The sequence below is a fragment of the Zea mays genome, chromosome 8, assembly GCF_902167145.1.
Source record: "Zea mays cultivar B73 chromosome 8, Zm-B73-REFERENCE-NAM-5.0, whole genome shotgun sequence".
Taxonomy (NCBI): domain Eukaryota; kingdom Viridiplantae; phylum Streptophyta; class Magnoliopsida; order Poales; family Poaceae; genus Zea; species Zea mays.
This window is the reverse complement of record NC_050103.1, coordinates 68,659,613-68,677,697: the sequence shown is the minus strand read 5'-3', so window position 1 is coordinate 68,677,697 and position 18,085 is coordinate 68,659,613. Positions and strand designations below refer to the sequence as shown.

Sequence of the window (18,085 nt, the reverse complement as noted above, 5' to 3'; positions counted from 1 at the left end):
TAGACCGAGTGAGCTTTTCTCCTCAATCAATTGGGACACTTAGTCCCCACAAGGACCACCACACAATTGGTGTCTCTTGCTTTGATTACAAATGACTTGGGAACAAGAAATGGGGAAGAAGAAAAGTGATCCAAGCGCAAGAGCTCAAAGAACACGGGCAAAACTCTCTCTTCTAGTCACTAATTGCTTTGAGTGGAATTGGGACTTGGAGAGGCTTTGATTCAATCTAATTGTCTTGTATTGAATGCACTAGCTCTTGTATTGAATGTGTTGGCTGAAAAACTTGGATGCCTTGAAGTGTGGTGGTTGGGGGTATTTATAGCCCCAACCACCAAAGTGGCCGTTGGGGAAGGCTGCTGTCGAAGGGCGCACCGGACAGTCCGGTGCGCCAACCACGTCACCCAACTGTTAGGGTTCGACCGTTGGAGCTCTGACATGTGGGGCCACCAGACAGTCCGGTGGTGCACTGGACAGGTACTGTTCACTGTTCGATGCGCCTTCTGGTGCCTGCTCTGACTCTGAACGCGCAGTCCGCACACTTTGGTTAATTTGTAGCCATAGTCCCTAAGGGTTTGCCTCATCCAAAGCAATTGTGTGCAACAATGGCCTGCGACAATGTACTCGGCTTCGGCGGTTGAAAGAGCTACTGAGTTTTGTTTCTTTGAAGCCCAAGACACCAGGGATCTTCCCAAGAACTGACAAGTCCCTGATGTGCTCTTTCTATCAATTTTACACCCTGCCCAATCAGCATCTGAATAACATATTAAATCAAAATTGGATCCCTTGGGGTACCAAAGACTAAACTTAGGAGTATGAACTAAGTATCTCAAGATTCGTTTTACGGCCCTAAGGTGAACTTCCTTAGGACCGTCTTGGAATCTTGCACACATGCATACATAAAGCATAATATCCGGTTGAGATGCACATAAGTAGAGTAGAGATCCTATCATCGACCGGTATACCTTTTGATCTACGGATTTACCTCCCGTGTCGAGGTCGAGATGCCCATTGGTTCCCATGGGTGTCTTGATGGGCTTAGCATCCTTCATTCCAAACTTGGTGAGTATGTCTTGAGTGTACTTCGTTTGGCTAATGAAGGTGCCCTCTTGGAGTTGCTTCACTTGAAATCCTAAGAAATACTTCAACTCCCACATCATAGGCATCTCGAATTTTTGAATCATGATCCTACTAAACTCTTCACATGTAGATTTGTTAGTAGACCCAAATATGATATCATCAACATAAATTTGGCATACAAACAAATCATTTGCAATGGTTTTAGTAAAGAGAGTAGGATCGGTTTTTCCGACTTTGAAGCCATTAGCGATAAGGAAATCTCTTAGGCATTCATACCATGCTCTTGGGGCTTGCTTGAGCCCATAAAGCGCCTTAGAGAGTTTATAAACATGGTTAGGGTACTCACTATCTTCAAAGCCGGGAGGTTGCTCAACATAGACCTCTTCCTTGATTGGTCCATTGAGGAAGGCACTTTTCACGTCCATTTGATAGAGCTTAAAGCCATGGTAAGTAGCATAGGCAAGTAATATGCGAATTGACTCAAGCCTAGCTACGGGTGCATAGGTTTCACCGAAATCCAAACCTTCGACTTGTAAGTATCCCTTGGCTACAAGTCGGGCTTTGTTCCTTGTCACCACACCATGCTCATCTTGCTTGTTGCGGAAGACCCACTTGGTTCCTACAACATTTTGATTAGAACGTGGAACAAGATGCCATACCTCATTCCTCGTGAAGTTGTTGAGTTCCTCTTGCATTGCCAACACCCAATCCGAATCTCTTAATGCATCTTCCACTCTGTATGGCTCAATAGAAGACACAAAAGAGTAATGTTCACAAAAATGAGCGACACGAGATCGAGTGGTTACTCCCTTATGAATGTCACCAAGAATGGAGTTCACGGGGTGATCTTGTTGTATCGCTTGGTGGACTCTTGGGTGAGGCGGTCTTGGACCCTCATCATCTTCCTTGTCTTGATCATTGGCATCTCCCCCTTGATCATTGTCCTCCTCTTGAGGTGGCTCTTCTTGATCTTCATTTTCATCATCTTGAGCTTGATCCTCATCTTGAGTTGGTGGAGATGCTTGTATGGAAGAAGATGGTTGATCTTGTGCTTGTGGAGGCTCTTCGGATTCCTTAGGACAAACATCCCCAATGGACATGTTCCTTAGCGCAACGCATGGAGCCTCTTCATCATCTAACCCATCAAGATCAACTTGCTCTACTTGAGAGCCGTCAGTCTCATCAAACACAATGTCACAAGAAACTTCAACTAGTCCAGTGGACTTGTTAAAGACTCTATATGCCCTTGTGTTTGAATCATATCCTATTAAAAAGCCTTCTACAGCCTTAGGAGCAAATTTAGATTTTCTACCTCTTTTAACAAGAATAAAGCATTTGCTACCAAAGACTCTAAAATATGAAACATTGGGCTTTTTACCGGTGAGGAGTTCATACGATGTCTTCTTGAGGATTTGGTGAAGATAGAGACGGTTGATGGCGTAGCAAGCGGTGTTGATTGCTTCTGCCCAAAACCGGTCCGAAGTCTTGTACTCATCAAGCATGATCCTCGCCATGTCAAGTACAGTTCTATTCTTCCTCTCCACTACACCATTTTGTTGTGGCGTGTAGAGAGAAGAGAACTCATGCTTGATGCCCTCGTCCTCAAGAAAACCTTCAATTTGAGAGTTCTTGAACTCCGTCCCATTGTCGCTTCTAATCTTTTTGATCCTTAAGCCGACCTCATTTTGAGCCCGTCTCAAGAATCCCTTTAAGGTCTCTTGGGTTTGTGATTTTTCCTGCAAAAAGAACACCAAAGTGAAGCAAGAATAATCATCCACAATAACTAGACAGTACTTACTCCTGTCGATGCTTATGTAAGCGATCGGGCTGAATAGATCCATGTGGAGTAGCTCAAGCGGCCTGTCGGTCGTCATGATGTTCTTGTGTGGATGATGAACACCAACTTGCTTCCCTGCTTGACATGCGCTACAAACCCTGTCTTTCTCAAAATGAACATTTGTTAGTCCTAAAATGTGTTCTCCCTTTAGAAGCTTATGAAGATTCTTCATCCCAACATGGGCTAGTCGGTGGTGCCAGAGCCAACCCATATTAGTCTTAGCAATTAAGCAAGTGTCGAGTTCAGCTCTATTGAAATCAACTAAGTATAGCTGACCCTCTAACACTCCCTTAAATGCTAATGAATCATCACTTCTTCTAAATACAGTAACACCTACATCAGTAAATAGAAAGTTGTAGCCCATATTGCATAATTGAGAAACTGAAAGCAAGTTATAGTCTAAAGAATCTATAAGAAAAACATTGGAAATAGAATGGTCAGGTGATATAGCAATTTTACCAAGTCCTTTGACGAAACCTTGATTTTCATCCCCGAATGTGATAGCTCTTTGGGGATCATGATTTTTCTCATTGGAGGAGAACATCCTTTTCTCCCCAATCATGTGGTTTGTGCACCCGCTATCAATGATCCAACTTGAGCCCCCGGATGCATAAACCTACAAAAACAAGTTTAGGCCTTGTTCTTAGGTACCCAAACGGTCTTGGGTCCTTTGACATTAGAAACAAGCACCTTGGGTACCCAAACACAAGTCTTTGAGCCCTTGTGTTTGGCCCCAACATATTTGGCAACTACTTTGCCTGATGTGTTAGTTAAAACATATGAAGCATCAAAAGTCTTAAATGAAATGTTATGATCATTTGATGCAATAGGAGATTTCTTTTTAGGCAATTTAACATGGGTTGATTGCCTAGAGCTAGATGCCTCACTCTTATACATAAAAGCATGATGAGAGCCAGAGTGAGACTTCCTAGAATGAATTCTCCTAATCTTGTGCTCAGGATAACCAGCAGGATATAAAATGTAACCCTCGTTATCCTGAACCATGGGAGCCTTACCCTTAACAAAATTAGACAATCTTTTAGGGGTTTTAAGCTTGACATTGTCTCCCTGTTGGAAGCCAATGCCATCCTTAATCCCAGGGCGTCTCCCATTATAGAGCATACTTCTAGAAAATTTAAATTTTTCCTTTTCTAAGTCATGCTCATTAATCTTAGCACTAAGTTGAGCTATGTGATCATTTTGTTGTCTGATTAAAGCTAGGTGATCATGAATAGCATCAACATTAATGTCTCTACATCTAGTACAAATAGAGACATGACTAACAGTAGATGTAGAGGGTTTGCAAGCATTTAATTCATCAATCTTAGGATGTAAAATAGCATTCTCATCTCTAAGATTGGAAATAGAAATATTACAAACATTTAAGTCTTTAGCCTTAGCAATTAATTTTTCATTCTCAATTTTAAGGCTAGAGAGTGATGCATTCAACTTGTCAATCTTAGTAATTAAACTAGCATTATCATTTCTAAGACTAACAATTGAATCAACACAAAAATCTAACTTTTCAACCTTAGCAATTAATTTTGCATTTTCATTTCTAAGGTTTGAGATAATATCATGGCAAGTTCTTAGCTCACTAGTCAATTTTTCACATTTTTCTACTTCCTGAGCATAAGCATTTTTAACCTTAACATGCTTCTTGTTCTCTTTAATAAGGAAGTCTTCTTGGCTATCCAAGAGTTCATCCTTCTCATGAATAGCTTCTATCAATTCATTTAGTTTTTCCTTTTGTTGCATGTTGAGGTTGGCAAAAAGGGCAAGCAAGTTATCCTCATCATCACTAGAGTTCTCCTCATCACTAGATGTTACATATTTAGTGGAAGACCTTTGTTGACGGCGATGTTTGCGGCGTCCTCGTCGGAGGAGGAGTCGATGGAGCTCTCATTGGAGTCCCACTCCCAGCAAACATGGGCATCGCCGCCCTTCTTCTTGTAGTATCTCTTCTTTTCTCTTCTCTTTCCCTTCTTGTCGTCGCCCCTGTCACTATCACTAGATAATGGACATTTACCAATAAAATGACCAGGCTTACCACACTTGTAGCATACTTTCTTGGAGCGGGGCTTATAATCCTTCCCCCTCCTTTGCTTGAGGATTTGGCGGAAGCTCTTGATGATGAGCGTCATCTTCTCATTGTCGAGCTTGGAGGCGTCGATGGGGAGTCTACTTGATGTAGATTCTTCTTTCTTCTCCTCTGTCGCCTTGAATGCGACGGGTTGCACCTCGGGTGTGGAGGTGGCGCCTCGCTCGATGATTTGTTTGGAGCCTTTGGTCATCAACTCAAAGCTCACAAACTTTCCTATAACCTCCTCGGGAGACATTAATTTGTATCTAGGATCACCACGAATTAGTTGAACTTGTGTAGGGTTAAGAAAAACAAGTGATCTTAGAATAACCTTGACCATTTCATGGTCATCCCATTTTGTGCTCTCGAGGTTGCGTACTTGGTTCATCAAGATCTTGAGCCGGTTGTACATGGCTTGTGGCTCCTCTCCTTGGTTGAGCATGAACCGACCGAGCTCCCCCTCGATCGTTTCCATCTTGGTGATCTTGGTCACCTCGTCTCCTTCGTGTGTGGTCTTTAGTACGTCCCAAATCTCTTTGGCACTTTTCAACCCTTGCACCTTATTATACTCCTCTCGACTTAGAGAGGTGAGGAGTATAGTAGTTGCTTGGGAATTGAAGTGTTGGATTTGAGCGACTTCGTCCGCATCATAATCTTCATCCCCTACGGATGGTACCTGTGCTCCATATTCGACAATATCCCATATGCTTGTGTGGAGTGAGGTTAGGTGATACTTCATCATTTCACTCCACCTACTATAATCTTCACCATTAAAAGCTGGTGGTTTGCCTAATGGAATGGAAAGTAAAGGTGTATGTTTAGAAATGCGAGGGTAGCGTAGGGGGATCTTACTAAACTTCTTGCGCTCATGGCGCTTAGAAGTGACGGACAGCGTGTCGGAACCAGAGGTGGAAGGCGACGAAGAATCGGTCTCGTAGTAGACCACTTTCTTCATTTTCTTCTTGTCGCCACTCCGGTGTGACTTGACGCGGGGAGGTGATTCCTCCCTCTTCTTGTTGCCGGACTCCCCCGATGGAGCCTTCCCGTGGCTTGTGGCGGGCTTCTCGCCGGTCACCATCTCCTTCTTGGCGTGATCTCCCGACATCACTTTGAGTGGTTAGGCTCTAATGAAGTACCAGGCTCTGATACCAATTGAAAGTCGCCTAGAGGGGGGGGTGAATAGGCAAATCTAAAATTTATAAACTTTAAGCACCACTACAAGTCGGGGTTAGCGTTAGAAATAAAAGCGAGTCCGAAAGAGAGGGTGAAAACAAATCACAAGCAAATAAAGAGTGTGACACGGTGATTTGTTTTATCGAGCTTTGGTTCTTGCAAACCTACTCCCCGTTGAGGTGGTCACAAAGACTGGGTCTCTTTCAACCCTTTCCCTCTCTCAAACGGTCACTTAGACCGAGTGAGCTTTTCTCCTCAATCAATTGGGACACTTAGTCCCCACAAGGACCACCACACAATTGGTGTCTCTTGCTTTGATTACAAATGACTTGGGAACAAGAAATGGGGAAGAAGAAAAGTGATCCAAGCGCAAGAGCTCAAAGAACACGGGCAAAACTCTCTCTTCTAGTCACTAATTGCTTTGAGTGGAATTGGGACTTGGAGAGGCTTTGATTCAATCTAATTGTGTCTTGTATTGAATGCACTAGCTCTTGTATTGAATGTGTTGGCTGAAAAACTTGGATGCCTTGAAGTGTGGTGGTTGGGAGGTATTTATAGCCCCAACCACCAAAGTGGTCGTTGGGGAAGGCTGCTGTCGAAGGGCGCACCGGACAGTCCGGTGCGCCAGCCACGTCACCCAACCGTTAGGGTTAGACCGTTGGAGCTCTGACATGTGGGGCTACCGGACAGTCCGGTGGTGCACTGGACAGGTACTGTTCACTGTCCGGTGCGCCTTTTGGCGCCTGCTCTGACTCTGAGCGCGCAGTCCGCGCACTGTAGCGTTGTCAGCCGACCGTTGAACTCGACAGTTGCGTTGGCGACCGTTGCTCCTCTTGGCACACCGGACAGTCCGGTGAATTATAGTGGAGTGGCATTTCCAGAAACCCGAAGGTGGCAAATTTGGAGTTGATCTCCCTGGTGCACCGGACACTGTCCGGTGGCACATCGGACAGTCCGGTGCGCCAGACCAGGGCAGCCTTCGGTTGTCTTTTGCTCCTTTCTATCAAACCATTTCTTGGACTTTTATATTGGTTTGTGTTGAACCTTTGGCACTTGTAGAACTTATAATCTAGAGCAAACTAGATAGTCCAATTGTTTTGTGTTGGGCAATTCAACCACCAAAATTATTTAGGAAAAGGTTTGATCCTATTTCCCTTTCAGCCACTCACAGCAGGGTCCTGGGATTCAGGGACAAAGAATACCCAGGCCTTGATCAAGGCTAGGCGGGGGTCCAGAGCCGACACGTGTCCGGACCATACCGTGTATGCTTCTGCTCCCTGCTCAGGCAAAGACCCGATGCTGCCACGTGGCCTACTACCCGTGACGTAAGCCAGCGGGCAGAGCCTAACATAAGGCCTCTGGGCCGCGTGGCCTCTGCATTTATCGCGGATAAGGCGCGCCGCCTGTCTATTCCGCTGGCAGGCGATGTGCTGCCTCGACATTTAATGAGCTCTGTCCATTTCACTGGCAGGCGATGTGCCGCCTCAGCATTTAATGTGCCCTGTCCACTCCGCTGATGGGCGGCGACCAGGCCATCCCGCAGACGGCGTGCCTGTCCATTCCACTGGCATGCAGTACACCCGTACTGCGGCGTACACTATGCTCATCATCACTCGTGCGTTACCGAGGAAGCAACTGCTACATATCAATACTATATGCACTACGGACATTATGGCGCTCGGAGATCACCCAGGCGTTGTAGGCGTTAGTTACTTCCTTCCGTTTTGCCCCTGGGCCCACATGTCGGAGCTCAGTATCCTTGTATGTGCCTCCCTTAAGCTATAAAAGGGAAGGCACACTACGTTACAAGGCAAGCTCACTTAGACTCTCAAACTCACAAGTTCATACAAGCTCTCAAGCTCAATACAACACAAAGTGGAGTAGGGTATTACGCTCCGGCGGCCCGAACCACTCTAAACCCTTGTGTATTCTTGTGTTCATTCCGAATCCATCTAGCAGACAAAACGCTTAGGCCCCCTCCTCATCTAAGGATTTAGGGCGGGTGCGTTCCGCCACCCGGCCGGAGAATTTCCTCTTCGACGGTATGGATTGACTATGATTAGTTGGTGGTGGCTATGGGAGGAGAGAGAGAAAGCTTTGACGACAGTTGCGAAAGATTGTGTGGAGTAGTTAAGGAAAACTAAGATATAGGCACACTATATATTTTAGGCACACTTATATCTCTCTTACAGTTGTTGGACGCATGCCCCCTATAATTTGAGAGTCGTGCGATATGACTACTGTTTGACGTATTGATCGCTAGTCGAGGTGATTGAAGTAGACAATATCCTCGTGTGCACGATAAACCTGTTGTATTAGGCATTTACAGGAAGACTGGTTCCATATGCATGTTTCTTAGGCCTATGGTGGGCCCTTAGGCCACTATTAGTGTCCATATAAAGGCATGCCTCTAGATCCTGTCAGAACATCATGGATAGCTTGATTAGCAGAAGACAAGCTCATGGAGAGTCCAGCTCGACGATATCATTGAATTATAGAAGCCTTGCGCCCTCGGGCGGGGGGAGGGCTATGCCGGTCAGGCCCTAGGGGCCCATGGGACACTCCAAAATATCCTCGAGGTAGGATGGTATTGAGCGGGTGACCTTGGCACCACATGTGCCCCTAATTTGGTTGATTGCATGTGGTGTCGAGCGGTTAATATAATGCTTCGATCCATTGTATTTATTATGACTTTATGAGAGGTGATGTTGCGGTTAATAGACGTCAGTGTAGCCGCATCATAGGTCGCAGGTGTACACGAGATCACTATGTAGTGTTGCGACTTCATGAGCTACCAACTACGCTATAATCGACAACATAGACGCCCATACCTACCATTGTGACATGCCATACTTACCACTATGGTACATTGAAGACATGCTCCATGTAAGTTACAACAACTACGATAAGATAGGATAGTTCAACCTTTGTCGGACAGTGCCTACTGTCAATACAGATATGTAACTCTCTCTTCTTTCTTGAGCTATAAAAGGAAAGGAAAGAGTAGAGCAATATAGAAAATATTTAATTTGGCCTCATTAGGCTCTTTATGGCTTTGTTTCGCTCAAGTCCAGAGGGGAAAGGTTTTCTTAAATCCAACAGTTAGGAGCTAGCACATAGAGCTATCGTTTGAGTCTGGACTTTCTTGCCTGACTCTGCATTGGATATCACAAGTGACAACTAGGGCTCTCATAATCATAAGGAGTAGTGGTGGATAATTATCCTTAATTTCGTGAGGATATACAAAACTTATGTTTCCAGAGCATCCTGATTCCTAAATCTAGATTTTTTGGTAACTTTAAATTTAACAATACAGAAATATTTAAATAAAAAAATATAATCCAAAACTGAATTTGATTTTGATGGCTCTACTTGCTATAAAACTATGTGAAACTGGGCCTCGAAGCTAGCTTATCTCTACTAACTATTAAGAGCTCAGTGTAGACCGCCCCCGCCCCCAGAAACCACGCGCCCGCCCGCACGCCGCGAACCGCCAAACAAACGCCCGCACGCCGCAATCCCGCCACGGCCTATGCAGCCGCCGCGACCTCCGCGAACCCCCCACGCGGCAATCCCACCGCGGCTGCTAAATCTGCAACCTCCGCGAACGCCGCAATCCCGTCGCGGTCTCTGCAGCCGCCGCGGACCTCCGCGAACCGCCTCCGGAAACCTCCTCGAGCAACTCTCCGCGCTCGCGCAATCCCCGCTCCGCCCAGATCCCGCTCCAGCACCTCGTCTCCGCAATCCACGCGCGCATTCCTCTCCGCAATCGATCCGCCCTAGATCCTGCCCCGGCTCCTCGCCAGCCCAATCCATGCACTCTCTGCTAACCAAGTGCGTCTCGGAGCGGCCCCTAGATCCCGCGCGTGCTTCTCGCCAGCACAATCCTCGCGACGCCCTGGCTCTCTCCATGGAAGGCCGCGCGTGTGGATTCTGGTCACCGGCTGCGGGTGTTTGGGAACTAGGTGGCAGAGCTGCCTCTGGTGGGCACTGGCTTCGTGCACCGGCGGCAGGGGATGTGCCGCCTCCTCGTGACGGAGCTGGAGAAGATGCTCCGTCAGGTGGGCGTCCGCAGGCTGGTGTTGCCCGCCGTGCCGGAACTGCTGCCCATGTGGACCGCCTCCCTGGGCTTCCACGCCATGACCCGCTCGGACGTGATGGAGATGGTCGTAGAGCACGCCATCCTAAGCTTAAAGGGAACCACCATGTGCCAAAAGACTCTGCTTGCTTAACTTCATTTTTCGATTGGGATCAGCTGGTCCTGTAGGATGGAGTCACCCCTAACAACTCCCAGGCTCAAGGTTGCGATGTGCTCACTATTTTTCACATATATGGTTACCGTTGTTGTGCTGTTTCTTATGGGAACGTATCTGGTGCTCAAAGGGGTACGGTGCTCATGTGCACATTTTAAATCTGATGCATCCATCTTGCATTCAACGACACCAGCAATTTTACGAAGAACCCCTCCTACCAGGGGAGAAAGGTGGAAGGAGTTCTCCACAAAAATAATGTTGCTGTTAGATGCGAAATTGATGCACCAAATTTAAAATGTGCACATGAGCATCGTACCCCTTTGAGCACCAGATACGTTCCCGTTTCTTATATGTCATGTACTCGCTATTTTTGTAAATGGTGATGATAACCGTTGGCAGTGATATTGACATCAACACTACTCCCATGTCTTGTGTCCTGTGCGGATACACTTTGTCCTGTAAATTTAACTATGTGTATTGCTATGTTTTCTATATATCAAATAGGCAAACATTACTTAAATAAGTAGTTATTCAAACACGATCTAAACTCATAAGTTAGTTGAGTGTGAATGACGATATATATGATGTGGGGTCAGACAAGATGGAGTTTTTTCTCTTGCTTTTTTTCACGCTCACGAGATCAAAGATGGTGAAAAAAAGAGGTATTAAACTATAAATGATCAAATGGGTTGTGTCTAGCGGGCTAATCTAAGGCACGACCCATTTAAGGCTTGTTCGTTTATTCCTATCTCACATGAATTAGATGGAATTGAAAAAAAATTATGAAAGATTTTGATTTGCTTGGAATTTAAAATCACCCCGTCCACATGATTTTGGAGCAAAATGAATAAGCCCTAATTTCATTGTTACCAAACCGGCCCTTATTGTTTAGACTAGGAAATTTTTGTTATATCTCTACTACTCTATAAGGCTCTAATGTGGGCGTCCACAACTTCATCATGGCTCCGCCCCCGAGATTGTCGCGCCCGCAGCCCTGCCTCCCAGGGATCCTCTCGCCTCTGCATCTCGCCATTGTTGCCGCCATTCTCGCGCCCGCGCCAGCTCCCCTCCATTCTCACCTCCGCCCCTCGATCCTCTCGCCCCCGCGACCTTCGATGGAAGCCTGCAATCTGCGCCCTTCTATTGCCGCAACGCATCGATCCCATTCCATTTTGCGATAAGGGCGAGCGCGTGCGGGGCTTCACAACGGCTGGCGGTTCAATTGGAAGATCAACCACACGGGGCAGGACTCCTAAATGAGCCGCCAGTTGTTCTTCTCCTTCCCAATCATCGGCAATCCCACGCGCTCTGGTGGCTAGGGCTGTGGGATTCCCAGGTGCGGCGTGCTGGGGTCGCCCAGGCGCGGAGTCGGCCACCAGGCAGCAGCTGTCGCCCCTCCACCGTACCACGTTGTCGTCCGTCCACGGTACACCTCGTCCGTGGCCATCGTCCCTACACCTCCACATACCACAGTACCAACGCGTGTATCGAGTTACAGTTCTCTCTGTTTTCTTCTGAAGAGTGACGCAGAGGATGCACACGTTGGCACTGTGGTATATGTTGATTGCTTGTGCCGGTTTTGGTCTCAATTTGGGTGGAGAAATTCAAAGCGCTTGCTTTTTTCGCCCATTTCCTCCTCCGCCCCGCTTTCCTGAACTTCCCCCTGCTGTTTGTGGTCGCAGCAACTGATGAACTGCTTCATGTACAAGGTCGTGAGGACCATGCTGACCCAGCTGTACGAGCTGAATCCACCGAGCTACCGCAGGTTCTACAAGTAACACCAACACAGAAAAATTTGTACCTTTCGGGTTTCATTCATCTCGTGGTAGCATTTGCAGAGTGTTGTCGTCGACTGTATCTCCAAAATTCCTTTCGACGCCATTCAATTGCCTTCCTCCGACTACATTGTGATCATTGACCACCATTGTTCTCTGTACTATGCAGATCGTAGTGGAAGCATCATGTATGTTTAATATTGCAGTCCAAGGTAAGAAAGTATTGCAGAACCAAGCACAAAAGCATCCAGGAAAAGCAAGAGTATCCACTGAAATGCAAGAGAACACAATAACGTATTATAAAACAATTAAGATCATATTTTTTATGCTGGAGTATTTAAGAAGGTTTTGAGCATATTTATTATTGCTGCAATTTTGAAGTTGGGTTAAGGTTTTTGACACTTCCATCATTCCCTCCATCTTCACGTTTACATATTTGTCATATCACTCCCTAATTATTTAGTTGAGATCTCAGTAATTGCTACATGTAATAGAGCTCTACACGCCAATCTTGTTACACTTTTTTACCTCATAGTGATCTGTGTGCATTGCGCACAACATCATGTACCTTACTACGTTTTCCTGCTTATTGAAATCCTGTGAGCCCTACTCAATTTTTACCTATGTTTTGATTTTACCCACGGAGAAATATTGGCTGGGTGACTGCCATGAAGGCATGAACCTTAAAAAAGTTTGTTTTTTCAATTCTAAATAACTTGTGACTTATTTATATTGAACATGTGTTTACAAATAATGTTCTCATCAGCTCATGCTCATGTGGTAATTTAAGCCCTGCCTCTACATGGATGTCGGCCTCGCTTCCGCGGTCACCGCGCTCCGGACCTGCACCGATGTCGCACACGTGCTCGAGCAGTTTCGCCTCGTCTGGTGCGGCAAGCTCGTCCGGGACGCCCGCGCCGTCGCTCCGTCAAGGGCCTCTGCTTCGACCTCTTCATCATTAGGGGGTGGAAACAGAGCTTTCAATGCATGCTGGAGGTGCGCGATGTGATCGATATTATCCATGCTTGATGAATGATGACAATGGTGATGGCCATGATATATGGTCAATATTGTGATCTTTTTTCGAGTTTTAGGTTATCATGTTGTTTGCTAGAATGGAGATATTTCATTGTTCACTTGGTTCATGTGACAGAGTTAATTACCTTATTTCTGTGCTTTCTTAGTACCCTTTTCTGAGATTTGAGTTGTAAATAACACTTCCCTAATCGTACTGTCATTATAACTCAATGACATTATTAAAATCATATATAGAAGTCTATATGGTACTGATGGTTGCAACGTAATGGTGAAATAGCTAAATTAAAACAACAAAATTTATGTATGGGTAGGATCACAAATGGATTCCGAAACATTTTCTCATAACAATATAACACACATATGTACATAAGTTATCGTGTTATTATACGGTTCCGTTGCAACGCACGGGCATTCACCTAGTATAAGTTATCACCTGAACTGCCTTGTCTTGCCTTTACAAATCATTTATTATTATTTCCTTTCACTTATTTATAAAATAAAATATTCTGCTACGTCAGTTCAATTCTTGTGCTGAAGTGATAGATGCATCGATAATCGTTCTAGTTCTCACACGATTAGCCTTAAAATATTACTAGGCGAGTGCCCGTGCGTTGCAACGGAAACATATATAATACTAAGATAACTTATGTTTGAATGTGTGTTATACTGTTATGAGAAAATGTTTCGTAATCCATTTGTGATCCTAACCAAACTTAATTTTTGTTCTTTTAATCTAGTTGTTTCACCACTACTATATAATCATCATATCATGCAGACTTCTATACTTGATTTTAATAATGTCATGTCAATTACATCTTTTAAATGCTAAGACTATCACAATAAATTACAAACTTATACAAATCTTCAGAAAATACCACAAAGTCTTACAACTCAAACGGATACTCATTGATGGTCTAACACAGACGGCTACCTGCGAATACGAATACAGACCAACAAAGCACAAAGCAAATTCATACTACATTGATCACAAATGAGATTTGTCCTAAGTCAATCTTCTTACAAAAATATTTGAGGTAATATCTATACCAAATAAAAATAGTTATAAGTTGTAAAAGTAATTTTAGATAATAAATCTACTTATGTTGTAGCTTGAATGGTCCAACACAAACAAACATTTCCATGAAATTTGAACCGAAAATAAACAAAAAATGGCACACCAGACTCTTGTTGTAGCTTTGGCAAGCAAAGGCTTCCATGTCTTAGGATGACCTACAAGTAGAGCTCCTTTGGGTATTTTAGCTCCGAAATCTTCATACTTCTTGGGGGTTTTAAGCAAATGCACAAACTCCCTTATTTCTTGTTTTGCTTTGTCACAACCTCCTACATCCTTTAAAACACCTGGACCAATAGAAAAGTGGGCGTTAGTGAAAAGACAAATCCAAGAATTTCATGTAGCTTGCTTTGTTCTTAAGGAAAGAGTAAATAAAGCTACCGCAAAATTATGCAATTGGAGTTATCAGAGGTCAAGAATTAGCATGTGCGTGAAAACAAGAAGAGGACCATGATCTCCTCGTCATAAACAAAGGACCATGATCTCAGCTACTGCAAAATTAAGCTAGTTGAATGCCCGTGCGTTGCTACGGAATTTTAAACATATCAGTTCCATTGTCATAAACAAAGTGATGGATGTCCTCGTCGTTAGCCATTTGCTATAGATTCTAGAACAAAAACAAGAAGAGGAGACAAAAGGTAAAATCAGTAACAAAATATTTATCTCAAAAGGAAACAAATAATGCTTGGTATTAACCAGATAACTACATTTTTAGCAAAGGAAACATGACAAAACACTCTCGACGATACGGATGGCAACGGGCACATTTTACCCGCGTGCCCGCAGGTAAAAACCCTATAGGGTGCGGGTTTGGGTGTGAGTTTGTACCCGTGGGTACGGGTTTGATTCTCAACCCAATGGGTTTTTTCTCACGGGTATGAAAATGTTGAACCCATGCCCGCAAACCCGCGTGTATGTCTGTGTGGACTGTAGAGCACATGCATCTCAATTTAGTGCCACCTCGAAAGCTTTGGGCGAGCGGAGCCAATCAAATGATATAAAATAAGACTACATGCGCCAGGGAACTCGTAGAACTTTTGGCTAAGATCGGTACATGTTTTTATCAATTTAATAAATATTTATTATTATGTGCTATCATTTTAATAAATATTTATTATATGACTGTGCCTGTGGGTGTACCCGTGGGTTCCATAAACCCACGGGTAACGGGTGCGGGTACGGGTTTAACATTAACCTCGCGGGTATGGGTTTGTAATCTCTGTACCCGCGGGTTTTAAACCCGTTGCCATCCCTACTCGACGACTATCAACCGAGACACATAGGACCTTGGATCACCTCTATTTTCAGATTTAACAAAGGATTTAGGTCAATCTTGTCTGTCTTGACACTCATTTAGATCTACAGAACCAATACCATGCTATGTAGGGACCAACCAACGGTACTCCATTACCCAAGAATTGAATAATAACTAATCTGTCCTTAAATATGCATTTTATCAAACACCTAAACTACGAGAAGTGGTAAGCTAGTAGCTCATAGCAATTGATAAGCACTTATCACCTACAAAACAACGATAAACACATCCTCAATCTCATTTTCGCCTCTTCCCCATCCCAAATCAGCAAACTCCTCATCATAGATCCTAGTGGTTTTCACACTCTTCATGCATATAGACAATTTAAATAATAGACAAGTCAGTTTTTCCAAATGAGCAGCCTATGCACACTTGAACAGTTAAACTACAATCATTTCAAAAATGTGATATCGTGGGAGATGAGTTTTTTCAATTTTAATGGAAACCTGCACGAGTATACAAAGGATGATACTAACCATCTAGATATGAAACATGTCACTGTACCCCTATTTTGAAATAAACTAATGGTATTTTACATGGTTCCCTAAAACCCCTAAATATCATTTTTGTATAATCACGAGAAGCATCCATCAAAAAAGGGAGGGCCGACATAATCTTGATCTTGAAGAATGCTCTTCTTCTTTTTCTAGTAGCCTGGCTCTTCTCAATTTTAGGATAGCGCCTGCTCACCTTTTTGGTACTCTGTAATCATACACGAATATTTAACACATCCTAGGAATTTGGAAAAATGATACTAACGAGAAAGTCTTTACCTTTAGCTCTTTGTATTTGAAACTACCGGTATTTTGCAGATGGTCCAAAAGCCTGTCCAGTGTGGCAATTAAGATATTGATCCCTTCTGTGAGATGGTTGGCGTCGCTTCTCATGTTATTGCCACCAATTACATATCCAAGAGTCTGCGAGTGATACTTCATTAATTCCTTGGTAACATTGTGTGTCTAGCACAATGAATAGAAAGAGCACATAATTAAGGATAGCGAATAGTTACCCTGCAGTTTTACAATTCTTACTGATTAGGTGACTCAACATCTAACATCATTCAGTTGTGTTACCACACATGCTCCATTTTTAGTTGTGAGTACTAAGTAATTTTGGACTGTTACGATTGAAATAATTCACTAACGATTGAAATAGTTCACTATTACAACCAAATAGTGAACTGAGACACCATAAACTTCATGTTTGATCTGTGATTAATGATTAATATGGTTCATACAGGAGGGGTGAAGAATTAGATAAGAATGAATGGATAAAATAAGTAAAAGGAGTTCCATTCATGGGCTTACAATACCATCGAACAGTTTGCCCCCATTGACAAGCTGAAGCACCATGTAAATCTTGGTCTGGCTAGCAGCGATCTGAATCATGAAGTAGTAAAAACATGATTAGTTACAATACATATCATAGATGACATGTTGAGCTCAAAAGGATAATGCAAATTTGGATCTGCAGCAGTTGCATCCCAGACCTAGAATTGGAAAGAAAATGAGATGAAGATAGATGGTAACTTTAAAACTGCACATGATATTCACTCATTCAGAACAAAACATAGCAAGTTTGTGATGCCTTTAGAAAAAATCTTGTTAACATCGGATTAGTAATCGCAACATTAATTTATATATGTTCCTGATCACAGATACAGAGATCAATGCCTCTTGCAGGGCGCTAGCTACAATAGTTGCTACGAAATCTCTTCGTTCAAAAGCTTCCTGAAACTTGGTAGAAATTGTATTAGAAACTCTGGTAAAGTCAGCATCACTAAATGAAGACTGGGAGCCAATAAAGTAAAACTACAATTGTTTACCTTGCTTATTTTTGTGAGTTTATCAGAAAGTACATCCAAAGGAATGCTGCCATCAGTCCATTTAGGACTGTGAAAATGTAATTTTTGGAGTTGTGGTCTTTGCCTTTATTGAGGTAGGGGGTTCATATTCTTTCGAGGCTGGATGGGCCTCTCGCCAACAGACGAATCACTGTTATTGGATTGTTCCATTGTAGCATCGCTTAGCCGCCTCGACATTGCTTCCTGATGATAGAGACAAAGAAGAAATGTTTACTGCACATGAACAAACACATTATGCTATACACTACAAGGACACAACTCTCTGTTGTACATAGGCAAAATGGTTACACAACCATGCTACTGAAATGGGTGACATCAATCTTTTATCTACTCATGGATGTACTTCGTTATTGTCACAAAATCAAATAATCATATAGCAGTAGAGAGAAACCTGACGGAAATAAACACAACAATATCCTCTAATCCTAGGATGTTGTTTATATAACATAATCAAATAATTATAGACTGTTATTCACCGGAAAATATAATTAAGAATTAACTAAAAAATATGCAAGAATTTTTCACTGGCAAATATCAAACCTGCATGACAAATAGATGCTAAAATTTGATGACTGATCCCCTGCTAGAAAAAGAAAGG

General features: G+C 43.6%; 1 pseudogene; it reads left to right on the top strand.

Annotated features, from left to right (window-relative positions):
* The first annotated feature begins 10,186 nt into the window (after positions 1-10,186).
* Positions 10,187-12,201, top strand: LOC111589959 (uncharacterized; annotated as a pseudogene).
* Positions 12,202-18,085: the final 5,884 nt, after the last annotated feature.